The 14,829-nt window shown below is 37.9% G+C and overlaps 1 protein-coding gene across 5 annotated transcripts in view; it reads right to left on the bottom strand.

Annotated features, from left to right (window-relative positions):
• Spn (protein phosphatase 1 regulatory subunit spinophilin) overlaps positions 1–14,829 on the bottom strand; it is a 251,523-nt gene that overhangs the window by 127,553 nt on the left and 109,141 nt on the right. The window lies entirely within an intron of this gene.

Here is a 14,829-nt window from a genome sequence, read left to right as displayed (position 1 = left end):
GACACTATCTGTTCTTTTGTTCCTTCCGAGTAGATATCTCTCCGCCTTTCTTTGAACTTTTTCTATCTTTTTAATATGTCCCACCTCATATGGATCCCATACTTAGGACGAGTATTCTAGGATAGGGCCCACCAGTACCTCATATGCTTTTTCTTTATAGATTTCTTTTCTTTATGGATTCCCATCATCAAAAGGAATCAAAGAGGACTGTGAATACCATCTTGTCGTCATTTTAATCAAAGAAGCGGACCTTAAAGATCATTCGGTCATTATATTTGATATTTTCAGGTGTCACTTCGTGCTACTTCATTGTTTATGTGATATAAACTTTCAAGCATTCACAACACTTTCACAATAGTCGAGTCCACAAAAAAAACTTTTTATTCTCCCACCCAGGTCCTCACTCGCACAACGGTCGAAAAAGTCGAAAGTTAAATATGACTTTTGCATAAGCCAAAACCTTGGTTGCAAAACTAAAAAAAATTCCGTTGACTTTTAATAAACTCTGCAACGTTTTCAAAGCGTAAAAATCATTCTCCTTGACCGGGATTTGCTTTAGCCAGTTAAGCTATCGAGGCGTCCTAATACACTGAAATTTTATGGGCTTCAAAGGAACAAGATGTTACGACGAAATACCGTTCATATCCCGGCCAAGGCTAATGATTTTTACACTTCGAAATTGTTGCATGGTAATGCGCATTAGCGGATGACTCCATCAAAAGTTACCGTCGCGGCATTTCTCGCAGTTTCTTTGAATTTGTATTTAACTCATTTAATTCACATTCTGTCGTTATGATCAAAAAAGAAGACAGTAAATATCACTCTGTCGTCATTCGAATCAAAGAAATTAAAATTGCTAAGAAAAACGGGATATATTTCTTCATCCGCTCTGGGAAAGGACCAATAGAAACACGGGAAAGATGGAAACGTACGGGAGAAACCTCTCCCGTACGTTTCCTTTGACATACCTCTTTGACCACGCACATTATATGCTTCTCGCACACACTCTAATGTCCTCCTTTGATTATTTGGAATGACGCTGCTTATTATCCATTTGAATTATCCGTAGTAACCTTTGAAAAATGGGTATTTTAACAGACTTGAAGAATAATGTGCACCCGCAGTGAGTAATAATTTACGTTATTTTATTTATAAGCCAATTTTTCTATTTTATTTAAAAGTCAAAGAATGTTCTTCAAAAATATGCAATAATTTTCACAAAATTACGCTTATATCAAATAAACAACACAATTTCAGGCGTGCCATGGTGGAAATCCTTCACGATGAAAGAAAACACTTGCCTTTTCCACATAATATTTTTTACGAGGAAAAGCCAAGTGTCTTCTTTCATCGTGGATATAAACGTAATATATCATATATTTTTAAGGTACGTATTTCATTTGATACGTGGGTTGGCAACTTCTTTATACATTTTCTAATATCCGCAAGAAATTGATTAAATGGTAGATGAAAGACACTACCCATTGGGCAGGTGATCCGGTTAGGGTCCACGACACAATCTGGTGTCCGTTCATCGAAAGCGACTAATCTATTCAAAGTCCTTGTATTTGCTCATTCAGAGATTCTTCCGATGAAACTTGACGCATGACAACACGATCACCACGACTATTATTCACAGTACGTGTGGTTTAGAATATTTCGCATAACACGCCTTCTCTTAAAAGGAATGAAGAAAGAAACGGGATCGTGACCGATGCCATCCTAAAGATATCTATAGATAGTACCTTGGCAAGACACATCCGCGAATCTATGCCGATTACTTTATAAAGTGTACCCGTAATAATGAAGACTAAAATGTTCTCAAATTTCTTAATTTTTAGCCTTCTTGAGCGTTATAACACAGACTAAGACGATTTTTTTTAATAATTGTGTGAGTCTTGCGTAGTGTCACATCGGACAAACTTTTGAAAACAACTTCAAACGGGATTGTTGAAAACATACCATAACTCATGAGGTCGACTGCAGTAAGCGACACTAAAAAGGCAGCCATTTTCAGTCTCAAAATAAAATCAAGAATAGCCACAACAAAAGAGGGATTTATAAAAAGGAGACGAAACTACTGTGCTGACCTTTAAAAAAAGGAACTGAGAATGAGATTGGCAAGACGTGACATTTGGAGAGTGATGTCGTTCGGAGGAGAGACATGGACTTTGCGGAAAGAAGAAGTAAAAAGAATGGAGGCCTTTGAAACATGGATCTGAAGGAGGATGGAGTGAAATATGAAGAGGTGCTACGAAGGATTGGAGAGGAGAAACAATTGGTAAAGATAATCAAGGAAAGAAAGGGTAATTGGTTATGGAAATAGGGTATGAAGAAGGAGTGCCCGTTGAAGACCGTGTTGAAGAAAATGATAAAGAGGGGAAGAGAGGACGAGGGAGGAAGAGATTTATGGTTATGGACATGATTAAGATTGGGGGAAGATACGAAGAAATGAAAAGAATTGCTCAAGACAGGAAGACATGGAGGTCAACCATGAGTGAACCTGCCACAAGGCAGAACAACCAAAGATGATGATGATGACATGATGTCTCGACTGGAACTCTCCATACCCCGCCCCACGTGACTCCCACCGCAATAATCCTACGGAAAAATGGGTCAAATCGGCCGGACCCTTTCCAGCGGAGTTTGGGCATCCGGCGGGCCCAGATTCAGAAGCGCTCCTTAAGAGATATGGTCGTAATGGTAAAACAAACAATTTCGGTTAATCGTATGCGACGATGACAGCGGATTCTCAATTATCCACGGTCAATGCCGAAGGTTCATTCGTGCGAGTTCTTAAAGAGTGCGGTATAAACAAATTCGAGTGCTGATACAAGCTTCCGCTGCCAGAGTGCTCGAGTCATTCAGTTAATATGCCCTTCGCTACTTTTAAAATAAAGATTTTTTTCGATAAGGAACAACGGTATCGGTTTTGCTAATTTAATCGAAGATAAGATAACGTGTTTCATTAAAGAAAATTAGGCCTAATCAATAAAAATAAATAGATTTCTTTAACTCTTTTAGACACTTTCTCAGTTGCCTTTGGCAGCATGAAAAGGAAAAGACGCGAAATTTGAAAACTACTACATGAAACTGGAGAGGGCAAAATGTAGTTAGTTCCACCACAGTCGTTCGTCAAGTTGTCTATTGTCAATTCACTTCGGGGCACACACGTGTCCCAGTACAAGAGCTGTGACGCCCTTACTCCCACGGCCATGCGAAGGCTCCACTACTAGGAATTTTCGTCCAATCTGAAGGGAGACCATAATGAGACTTCTCAGCTATAATACCAAGTCGAATGGACAGAATTACCCAAAATAAAAGTGATTCCAAGTAATATAAAAACGACATAAGTAGGCCGACGAACATCTCAATGAAATGCAACTGGATGAAAAGTTAAGTAAGAGATATGATAGTACCACTTCATAAGTGTGGCAGAAAATAAATTTTTTGAAGTAATTTACCAAGATGTAACAGAATTAATTGCAGAATTTGGTTAAGTAAGACTATCAAATGGCAATGATTCCCAAAATTCACTGAAAAATCCGTGAATAGTAAAACATAAGCAGTACAGAATATTCAAACTATTCCCATTACCAGTGAGTTCATAGATAAACACTTGAAAATATGTTTTATTTTCAAGTTTTTTTCATCTAACAACAGGATAAACACACTGCAGAAAATGTGAATGTTAAAATTAAAAATACACTAGAATAATAGGGGTATGGAAGAAAGAGCATCAGTTGTATTGATTGGTAATGTTGTCAACACTCCTCTAGTGCCCAAGTGGGCGACGGTACGAGACTCATTATAAAGTAACGCCTAGGTAAAATATGTCAAAGGTAGATTAAGTGAATCTTGAAACCTGATTAGCTGCCAAGAATATATGAAACAGCCTGCACTCAAGCAAACAAAATATTCTGCGACTAGGTGTGATTCCACCCTCGACATGCTTGAGTGTATGTATCGTACATGGTTCATTCCATTTTACATGTTTATCAAAATTAAAATTTACTTCCATGAGAGAGAAAAGAATATCTTCACCAAGAGAACCTTATTGGATCCACGCACTGGAAAATCGAGTTTAAAATCGGCCTCAGCAAATCGATTTTCCTCCTTTTGAAGGGTGTAGATAAGTCATGGAGACTGGGAACGTGCGTAGCTTCCTGCAGATGAGCACATGCCTTATTGGGAAGTGATTCCGCAAGGTCTGAACTTGATTTGACGTCAATAAAACATGTCGCACGCGAGCCGAACTCTTAAAACGACGCTCTTGCGCACAAATTGTGATTATCATTACGGATTAACGCAACAGAATAAAACTAGTGACGATGGTCGTGAGGACTAGACTGATTTTTCAACAAAATATGAATGAGGTATTTTTATGAGCATACAGCTGAAAAGTAAACTGCCCCTTTCGGTATCAGACATGTTCATTTTATGTTATTTTGCTGTTCCTTAGAAAGTTTCTGCACTGCTGTACTACTGGGAGAGATTTTCTAGACGTATATCATGGAACATCGTGGTACGTATCAAGGAAAGGACTAATTTAGGACATATTAGGGGGATAAAATGAATAGCACTTTGTCTACAAGAGTTAGGACAAATTTAGGACGATATCAGAGAATATTATTCACAGAATTTCCCAATAGAAACAACCAAATGAAATGGATGAACCATTTCAAACACATTCCAATTTTCAGGAAGGGATAAACGCAAGAAATCGATGCTGTTTTCTTTCCGTAGTCAAAAATAGTTCGGATGGTGTGGTTGTCATACGTTGTGAAAAAACCGTCCTAAGTCGTTTTGGCATTTGAGTTTCGAAGGTATCAGTCCGACCCGGAAGGGATTACCTTAGGGTGGAACGAAGGGAAAGAGTGGAGGCTAATTAGACCAGGGTATGGGACGTCGAAGGAGCTTGACGTTGACTTGAAGAGGATTTCGAACAGGTCGGAGATGGAATCAGGTTGCCCAAATTTAGCCCCGGTTCTTCCCCGGTTAAGTTTAGCCTATTGGTCGATTTGATTTCGATCCGATTCGCATAACTCGCCACAGGATCGAACCGAAGAGTAACCTCAAAAAATGTCTTCGATTCCTTACAACAGCATAAAGAAAGAAATGACGGTTACGTGGTTCCTTCAAGTCCTCAGGTATCCTAATTGTATTCTGACCAACTATTTACATGATAGGGTTGAAACTTCTGTTACGACTTAACATAATTTCCTACCCTCAATTAATAATTATATATATATAATTTATTTATTATAATGTAGGGTACGTAATAAGGTACGAAACACTGTATCACACGTCACACAACGACACTCGTGCTATCCTAATAGTGAATATGCAGACTTTCTTAACAGCACTTTATCAATTGTTATAAACCAAATGAAAGTTCTCTTCCAGTTGCCCTGCAAAGAAAATTGAAAATGTCCTTGGACCGTTAAATATTAACCGAAGGTGTTGATAAAAAATAAATAAATAAAAACTGTCGTCTAATAGCATGAATCCGTTCCTCGCGCGGGATTAATTTCTTCGCAATACACTCCGCAGATAGGACCCAGTCCCCTATTTATTTTTTTACACTATCATTTTATTATTTTATCAACAAGGTTTCCCACTTTCACTTTCCGGATAGTGTAATGCAAAATATATCCAATTTTACTACGCCTTCTCTTCACACAAAAACCTACGTTCCCCAAAAAAAAATGAATTCCGAATTCTCATGAATGAACAATGGAACTCCGGTGTTTTATTCCCTTGCCACGGCGTCCGCAGAAAAGAAGTTTAATTATTCCTACAAAGGTTCTTCAGCAGAGAGCATAAAACATAGCACTCCCCGAGAAAGAGGAAAAGGTGAAGCTTCGGTACCAAACAAACCCCCTCGTGAGAAATAATACGACAGGTAAACAAAATATTCCTTTAATTTTTACTAAGTCAAAACAAAACCAAATATGAGCGGGATTATTTAATAGGATATATTTCTTCTAAGTGCTAAAAACATTACCACGCTGGAGGCTTTAACGTTTGTCATTTACCACTTTCAACAACTTGCGTGTAAATTCCTATATAAATATGAGGCTATGTCAGATATTAAAAAAATATTAGTCCACAATAAGAATGCATTCGGTGCCCTCGCGACACACGCTTTATAATCCACTTATTATTCAGCTTGCCATGAATAGCAAAAGTGGCGGTCAAAGAGCAGAATGAATAGCGTCATGTACACGTCCTCCCACATACACTTCGGTTCGCATTCCGTGAAAAGTAAAGAGGTTTCTAATTCTACTCATGACAATACTAGAGTCCAACTTGGATGATAAAAACCTTATTATTACCGTTGAAGCGCAACGCAGATGAAAACAGCGTGGGCTTACCTTTATAATTACTTCGTACTACTGGAACTAGGCAAGAAACACCCGATCACATTTACTCCTGTGATGTAAAATGCATCGTCCCGATCGTTTAACTGAAAATTAATTACGAAGGGATGAAACGTATCAATTACGAATATATTCCTTGGGAGACTTTCTCGACAGATAGTCATGTTACAAGTTATCCTGTTCAATCTGACGCATGCGCATTGTAAAATCTAATTTGAATAAAGTTTCACAAAGAGATTGAACATGGATATTTAATAAGTCGACGGGAATAAAAATATTACATAGTGGTTGTTGCCTGAAGAGTAATGTCTCTTTCATACAACAGTGGCTACGGTTATACGATTCAACAGTTTTAATGTTTCCTCACTTTTTTCCAGATCAAAATTTCAAATTTTCCATGCGAAAGTTTCTTCAAAAATGACTTATTCCGGTAAATATTTGAGACATCAATTATGTAATTAGAGCTTTTATTAATACCATCAGTACAACTACAGTACATACTGACTGTATGAGTTAAAGAATCTGTTAATACTATGTGTGTATGACAAACGATGTCTTATGATCACGAAAATATTCCATCATTCCACTACCATCAGTGAAGTTAAATCCAACGATAAGCAAATTTCGATTGATTTCAATGAATTACCCAGAATCGCGAGATTTTATCAGGCTAATAATTCACTACCCCAACTTTACCAATTATTCTATTTTTTTACATGCGTTCGGTAATTAAAGTTGTGCCTAAGAGGGAGAAAAGAAGAAATCGTGAGGGCAATTTTAGAGTGCAAATGCTGAGAAGAACTCACACATGGGCTATGTTTAATGACATAGCAAGTAATTATTTTGCATCCAAGCACTCGGAACGGTTTTTAGGCCACTGGCCTAACCTTCTTCCATAATTGGAAAATTGGTATTGAAACTTTCTCCAGAGAATAAATTCCCACCAAATAGGAGATGCTAACCGTGTAAACTGCATGAAGAAATCACAAAAATACGCTGCTGATTCCAAAAAGGCAATAATCAAGATTTAGATCAAAATTGCAAATTCGATGATCCTTAGCAACGATAATAAATACAATTAATTCACCGGATACTAGCGCCGCACAAGGAATACATAGTAAAAAACCGAGTTTGAAACCGATCATAGACCAGTAGATGCATTAAGATTCGTAGCTACATAAGGAATTTTACACCCTAAAACTTTTACAAGGCACATCTGCCATCGATACTTACTTGTCACGATAATGCAGCAAAATAAGTCACTGCGTTGAGCGACAGAGGGCACATCCACATAAAATAGGAAGGCTAGTGGTTCGTGCGCAGTAATCACAGTTACTGCGCACGTTTCAAAAGTTAACGATAACATCGGCGGGGCGAAAATGCGAATCATGGCCGTAACGTAAATAAAATGCGATTTAAAGTGACGGACGTGATCTTTATGGGCGCGTTAGTGCCGTTCTACTTCCCGCTCGCTTTTCCTGTTGTTCTTTCGCTTGTTTTAAGAGCGCGGAGCGAGGCCTGCCGAGCGGCGACATTATTCAGCGTACGCGGAGGGCTGCCAATGGGAGACCAAAAGCGTCGATGAATAATTAATTGAACCTCACCCCTCTCCCCACTCGGCTTGCCGCTAAAACCGGGGCCGTCTGCCGTGTTCGCGGCAAAATCCGCCGCCCCCGTGCTCGAAAGAAAGCAGGGACAGGGGGCGCGCCCTCGAGACGCTAAAACCACGAAACGATGAAGAGGGTGCGGCGGTAGTTGGAAGGCGAAGAGAGGGTCGCTGTGGAGACATCAGAAGCACGGCTGTTCGACATTTATTTTCCAATATAGACCGTCGATACTTAAAAAAACATCGAGTAAGCGAAATTGACGCGCCGATTATTTTCAACTGTGAATAATAACGACCATAATGATGAATATCGTTCGCACAGTCATATCGACAATAGCCCATATCTTCATATGTAACGTGTACTGTCAATCGTCGTATCTCTGTAAATTGCTAGGAATCGATACTCAGATGAATTGGTTCCTTACAATTATTCACACATGGTCAACATGATAATAATAACCACACAGAGCCAATGCATCGTCATATCGCATGGCCTTATAAAATAAGCCCTCATCCACACGCATAGCAGGCCTCGGATGTGATTTACATCTCCGACACCTCCTTAACACACTATTATTATTACATCTTACTATTACAACACCTTATTATTACATGCATGTTATACATGGCAATGAGAAACTCAATTATCCTTAAACACCATAATGCTGTGCAAAACAACAAAACATCGGGCAACAAAAGCAATCAATGACGTGGCTGACTGGGTATTCCAACGCTGTAACCACATTGTCGTTCAGGTGCTTCACCACTGAAATACTTTTCCAGGAAGATTCTACTAAGTTAGAAATGACATTTACCCCAGCCCACATTTGACGTTACTTAGTCTGGTGCGCCTAGCCCAACGATATGTAAATACGTATATATCATTACAAATACATCCAAGCACATAGTACTTAAAATATACCTAACTTAATGTGGAATCAAGTAAACTCAATGTTTTAATTCCACGTTGAAGATGAGTACCTCATTCTGCCATTTCCTTTGCGAGAAATTTAAAATAATAGATGTCAACCGAAATCACACATCAGGAGGTAAACTGGAAGGCTTCAATTTATTCTAACAAATTTAAATGAAATATGATACTGTATTTAATTGTTTTTAATTAAGGCAGGTTTCATTCTCCATGGTAAAAAAAGATATATTTCGCATGGCAATTGATTTCAGCAAGAGTAAAAGAATAACAGTTCAAAGACAGATGGAGAAACTGCTCTCGACATTTATTAGCATACTTGCCATTCATTTTTTTTATAGAAAATCCCCTCCGGAATGTGTTTTTGAATCCCGATGAGATACGAGATGAGATGATATCTCGCGAGCCTTTCTGAGGGCACGAACACACACACAGCGTTTGCAAACACACGTGGAACGTTTCCATAGCAAAATCGTCTTTAATCAACTAATGGCGCAGGAAATCTTCGAATCCAAAGCCGCAGATATAAAAAAATGACGATAACTCCATTATCTACACGTCTCTTTTAACCTTTATTATTTTACTGCATTTCTGCAATCTTATGTAACCTTATTTCATCTAGTTCGACCCACTTACCCAAGTCTCGCGTAGCGCAGAAAAAAATAAACGGGATTTAAAGATTGCTACGAGTAATTTATACTATCACCGCAAAGCTACTATCTTGACTGTTTTAACTTTGGCTAGGCTCAGAATTCATCAAACGCAGCGTAATTTCATTGCGTCTTTATACACTTCGCATAAATGTCTTTGTATATTGTCCTTATATACGATGTAAAGTCAACGAAATTCAAAGAAAAGGGAGGAGGAGCTGGGTTTAAGGGTTTCATTTTCACAAATTTACCCGCAGGACTTAAAACTTTCCTATCACCGATTTTTATGCGTACCAATTCATTCACTCTCACATAACGGGTCACGACAAGGCTTTTGACGAGTCACGAGCGCTCTTCGATCAACCCCAATCCAATATCGAGAAAGAGTATTTGTTTTCATTTCCTGATATTTTCTGGGGTTCTCCGCAAAAAAAGAAACTTTCAAAAGGAGTTGCCAGGCGGAGATTACGGAGACCACTTCAGGCAAGATACGTGCAGCCGACTTCGATTTCCGAGTTTTGATTCGAGTGGTAAAGGGGAATTCAGGAGAGTGCCACACTCGAAACCAAAGAGTAAAACCTCAAGTTATGTTCAACTAAACACGGGATTCAAAGAAGACTTCGAGCGACGCAATTTGTTGAAGTAATTCAGGGAAATTTTCTTAAAAAAATCCAATTATATTCTACTTGGATTTCACACTTCAATCATCAGAATAAAAATCTAAATATCTTCTTCCCATCGAGGAATTCTCAAATCCTAGATACGACTAAGAATAAGGGAGATAGTTTATTTTAACAAGAATATTATTTTTTTTTAAATATAACTACCGATTATTAAGCTACGCTATCGAATACTATTCAAGGGAAATAAGAAGGTATTTGCCACACCGAGAATAAAGATTCCCCACGCAATTTCCCGTTCCCGCACATCACACTGACCAATATTTCTCCTTCCGTAGTCAGTCGATTTCAAGGCTTTTACTCATGGAATATTTCCCACGAAATGCTGCTTGAACTGCGGTCGAACTGAGGGCGATTAGAATAATAAAAATAAATCCCCGACTGCGAAGTAAAGAAACAAAGGAGTTTTAACTAAACTGTTCGGCAATATCAACATGTAATTGAGGTTGCTGGGATAACTTTTCAATGTGCATACATTTCGACGAAATCTGTCGAAAACGCTACAGAAGACCATCGATGCGCATACAGGAAGACAGAAGTACGTATTACTGGGTTGGTTTAAACAGTAATTCTGCCTTTCAAAAAAATCTAACCAGCATTATCCAATAGTGATGCGAAATTTGCGAACCAATTCTACTTCTTGCACCTACAATTACCCCAAAAGAGACACGGTAGTTCAAATTATAATGATCACACTTGTCTAAAATTGGAACCCACTCCCCGGTCGTAATTTTCAAATGAATTCGCTTCAAAAAAATTCATCGCAATTACCTAATTCACACGGATTTAAATGAGAGTCATCAAAGCTTTTAATGAATTCGGAAGCTTAAAGTATATGCTTTACGAACCATAAATTACCATGCATGTTATAACTCTAATTAATGAGAGAGAGGTATTCATGATTTATAAATGCTGAGATAAAAATGAGGAGCCCACTTTTCTTAGGGGGCAATTGGATATCAGAAAAATCGAAAACACTGAATTCCTGCCATAGATTTGTGGTTCTGATTGGGTGCGATATAATACCTACTTCCGCATGCACAAGTAAAAATTGCATACAATTCACTATGACTAGTGACACACTTGATTAAAATGCAACAAAGGGTGTGATATTGACGGATCGAATGGGCGCAAAAACCCTAGTGTCACAAAAGTGGAGAACGAGCCGTGTAAAAAAAGCTATCGGCGTTGAAATTGTTAATGGCACAAAATATGAGTTCAGGAACAAATGTTTAAAATTCGTATCACGTCCGCATTAAGTACAATTTCAGAGACGAGTACAGTGCAACTAATCACATACGCAATTTTTATATTTACAGTTTGATATGGACAAACAATTCCGCGAAGTGAAGCCTGAAAGTGTCAAGTATATTACAGTTTCATGCTCGCATATTTAGGCTGGTAGATAAATATTTTGTCCATGTTTAACTTAACGATGACATCTATATAACTAAGTTGTTCATGACAAAGTGACATACTATGGTTGCTGCCATGATAAATTCTATCTTTTATTACTGCCTTATCTGTAAGTTATCTTAGTTTTTTCTCGATTCCGCATTGAGTCTTTATTTTAATTTTATCGTCCCATTCTTTTAAATTGTTGATATATTATATCATGTTTAATTGATTTATTATATCATGTATAATTGGTGTCACCCTTGGACGCTAAGGAAGCTACATTATTTTAAAAAATGACCTATATATCTATCTGATGCATCCTATGTGGATGATCAATAAAGTGAGCTCTTGTAAGAGGCGACGATCGATTATGACCCTTGAAACACGAAGGCGACAGAGCCATAAGATCATCAGCCCGCGATCACCCATTCTCACGCAATATACACGAATGCTTCTGTTACGGTCCATCACTCAAGAGAATTGGGGAAAACACAGATAAAACATATTGAGGAATATAATTGATACATTATATAATTGCGATATAGCATTGAAATTTATTGTGCATGCGGCATTTTACCTCAATCTTCAACATTTAATGTAACAAAATCCAGGTCCGTAAACTCCAAAAAACAATTACTTAAATTTTATTCTAAATATTTAACGCCAACACCAATCGCCTTACATATATCATTCAAGCCGAACACGATATCAACAATTTTGTACGTATCGGAAGAACGCTATCAATTCCTAAAGTTCATCCAAGAAAATAGCAAATAAAGAAAGGCCATGACTGAGAACATGAATTTGTACAGGTAACCAAATACATGACTCCCAATAACAACGGCCATTGGCTCGGTTGGCATGGCCTTCGTTGGAAATTCCCTCTCCATTGAATAAAGTCATCGATAAAGATAAGTAATCTAAATTATTACACAGTTATTTCTTTAAATTTCACCCAGGAGATTAACAGTGTTTCCCACTAAGCAGCGAAGTCCAACTACGATGGATGACAGTCGAGGCAATTTGTTTCTTTAATCAGGCAACTTTAAAACAGTTATTTTTTGCTAATGGACTCGCTCTTATACGAATACACTCTTCCCTCTTTTTTACTAGATCACCGGAATTTGAACATAATTCTCGATTTTCCCGAACGGTGAATCGCTTGAAAAATCTCTTCGAAGAGTATGTCTCAAAACTATAACGCGTCTTTTTTTCTGTTAAAGTAATTACGGGTGCATAATTTGCAGTTTGAAAACACGCTTTGCCGCTGTGTTTTCCACAGCAGGTACCTATTTGGAATAATTGAAAAACCGACATTCCCCGAATTAAGAAATCTTCACTCCTCCATAAAGGTAAAAAAATGAACATTACAAAAATTGGACGAAGAAAACTGAATGATCATCCATAAAAATCTGTTTTATGGAGGTGGTTTATGCACATAATATACTTGTATATCCATAATTTCAAACTTGGGTGTGACACACAAAGCTTGGAGCTAATGTTGTAAATTAGGTCACCAACTAGGTTGACTATTGGGCATAATTTCTCTTTGAAGAATGCGCACTAAAATTTATGAGATAAAGGGCATTGCTAACGAATGAGCATAACAAAACAATACTATATCGCGAGCAGGTGATAGAGAAATAAAATCACATCGGATTCTAAACAAACGCGAGCCAAATTTCATGAATTATTTAAGGTGAAAGGGGTAGCTCATTAACCTGAGGAAAAAATTATAGAAATGTTCAACTTGGCGCATAGGTCTGGCGCGCGCTGAATTTTGCCGAATAATTTTTAAAGATTATGTTCAATTAACAGCGCCGAGGGCTAAAATATCGTTAAAAACCTTCACTTCTTTATATGTAGTTTTACCAAAGTGCGAGACAGAGGAACAATGCGAGAGGTATGGGATGAGGATTGACGAAAAGAAAACAAAAGAAATGCGATCCTCGAAAAGCAGGAGAGCTAAGTTAAACATTAAAGTACGATGAGTTAAACCAGGGCAGGTGGAGTAGTTCATGTATTTGGATAGCAGTTCAGAGGAAATGGGAAACATAGTAGCGGGGACATCAGAGGAAATGGGAAACATAGTAGCGGGGACATCAGAAGACGCATTGTGAAAGCGAAAGAGACATTTGCAAAAAGAAGAGGGTAAAGGCAGAGTAAATACGGGAAGAAAAGATTCGCAAAGACTTTTCATATGGAGCGAGGTGCTTCATGGATGACTGAACTGATTTCTGAGGTAAGTGTATGAGCGTGGAATGAAGGCTTATTGAGCAATGGATGCAGGGTAGAATGGAGAAAATAAGTTTGACAGAGTGGAAGACAAACAATGAGGTTTTTAATAGGATGGGTAAAGAGAGGATGCTACCGCGGGGTATCCGAAAAAGGCAGAGAAAGTGGATGGAGGAAATGTTCATAGATAGTTGAATGTTGAAGGTTGGGATAGAAGGGAGAAAGTTGGGAAAGCGGGGTGGATAAATGAAGAGAGTACGCTTTCTAGAGAGCATGAAGTTAGGAGGGAAAGAAGTAAGAAATGCTCACATATTTACAAGTAAATAGTCAATAAGACCAACATTTAAATAGTTAGTATACCTATGACTGAATCACAGTGACATGGCAACACAGCCTCTAAGCTCTAGGGAGTGTCTACATTCGATAGATTTTTATCAGCTGGGGACCTATTAGGCCAGTCCTGTGGACGACCTACGTACAATATGAATTTTCAGAACATCATTTCAATAAATATTTTTTGTTTACATAAATATTAATCCCCATTTTCACATCCACTAAGTAATATGTTGTTGAGAATTCATAAATGGAGGATTATTGAAGGATGAAAATATATTCAGAGTATTGATATGAAATTTTTGATAAATTAATCGTAGGACCTTAAGATTGTGTTGTCAATATTAGCATAAGCAGAATAAGAGTAGTAATTTTCTTCCTACTCTTAACTAGGCGCTCTAGCAACGCGATGGAATTTCCAGGGATGACTAGAAAAAGAGCCAACTTTCACAATACAAGATTTGTATAAAAAGTATCGACAAGTTTTTCCTGACGTGTGCGTGAATTGTTTAATTCAGAACGTCAATTAAGTGAGCACATTATCGCAGATCGGATTGGAATTGATAAGAAGACAGTTCACACCATTATCACTGAAAACTTGATGCGATAGATCCGC

This window comes from Hetaerina americana, unplaced genomic scaffold, assembly GCF_022747635.1.
Source record: "Hetaerina americana unplaced genomic scaffold, ioHetAmer1.1.p SCAF_7, whole genome shotgun sequence".
Classification (NCBI taxonomy): domain Eukaryota; kingdom Metazoa; phylum Arthropoda; class Insecta; order Odonata; family Calopterygidae; genus Hetaerina; species Hetaerina americana.
The sequence above is the reverse complement of the archived record's forward strand: the minus strand, read 5'-3'. Positions and strand labels throughout refer to the sequence as shown.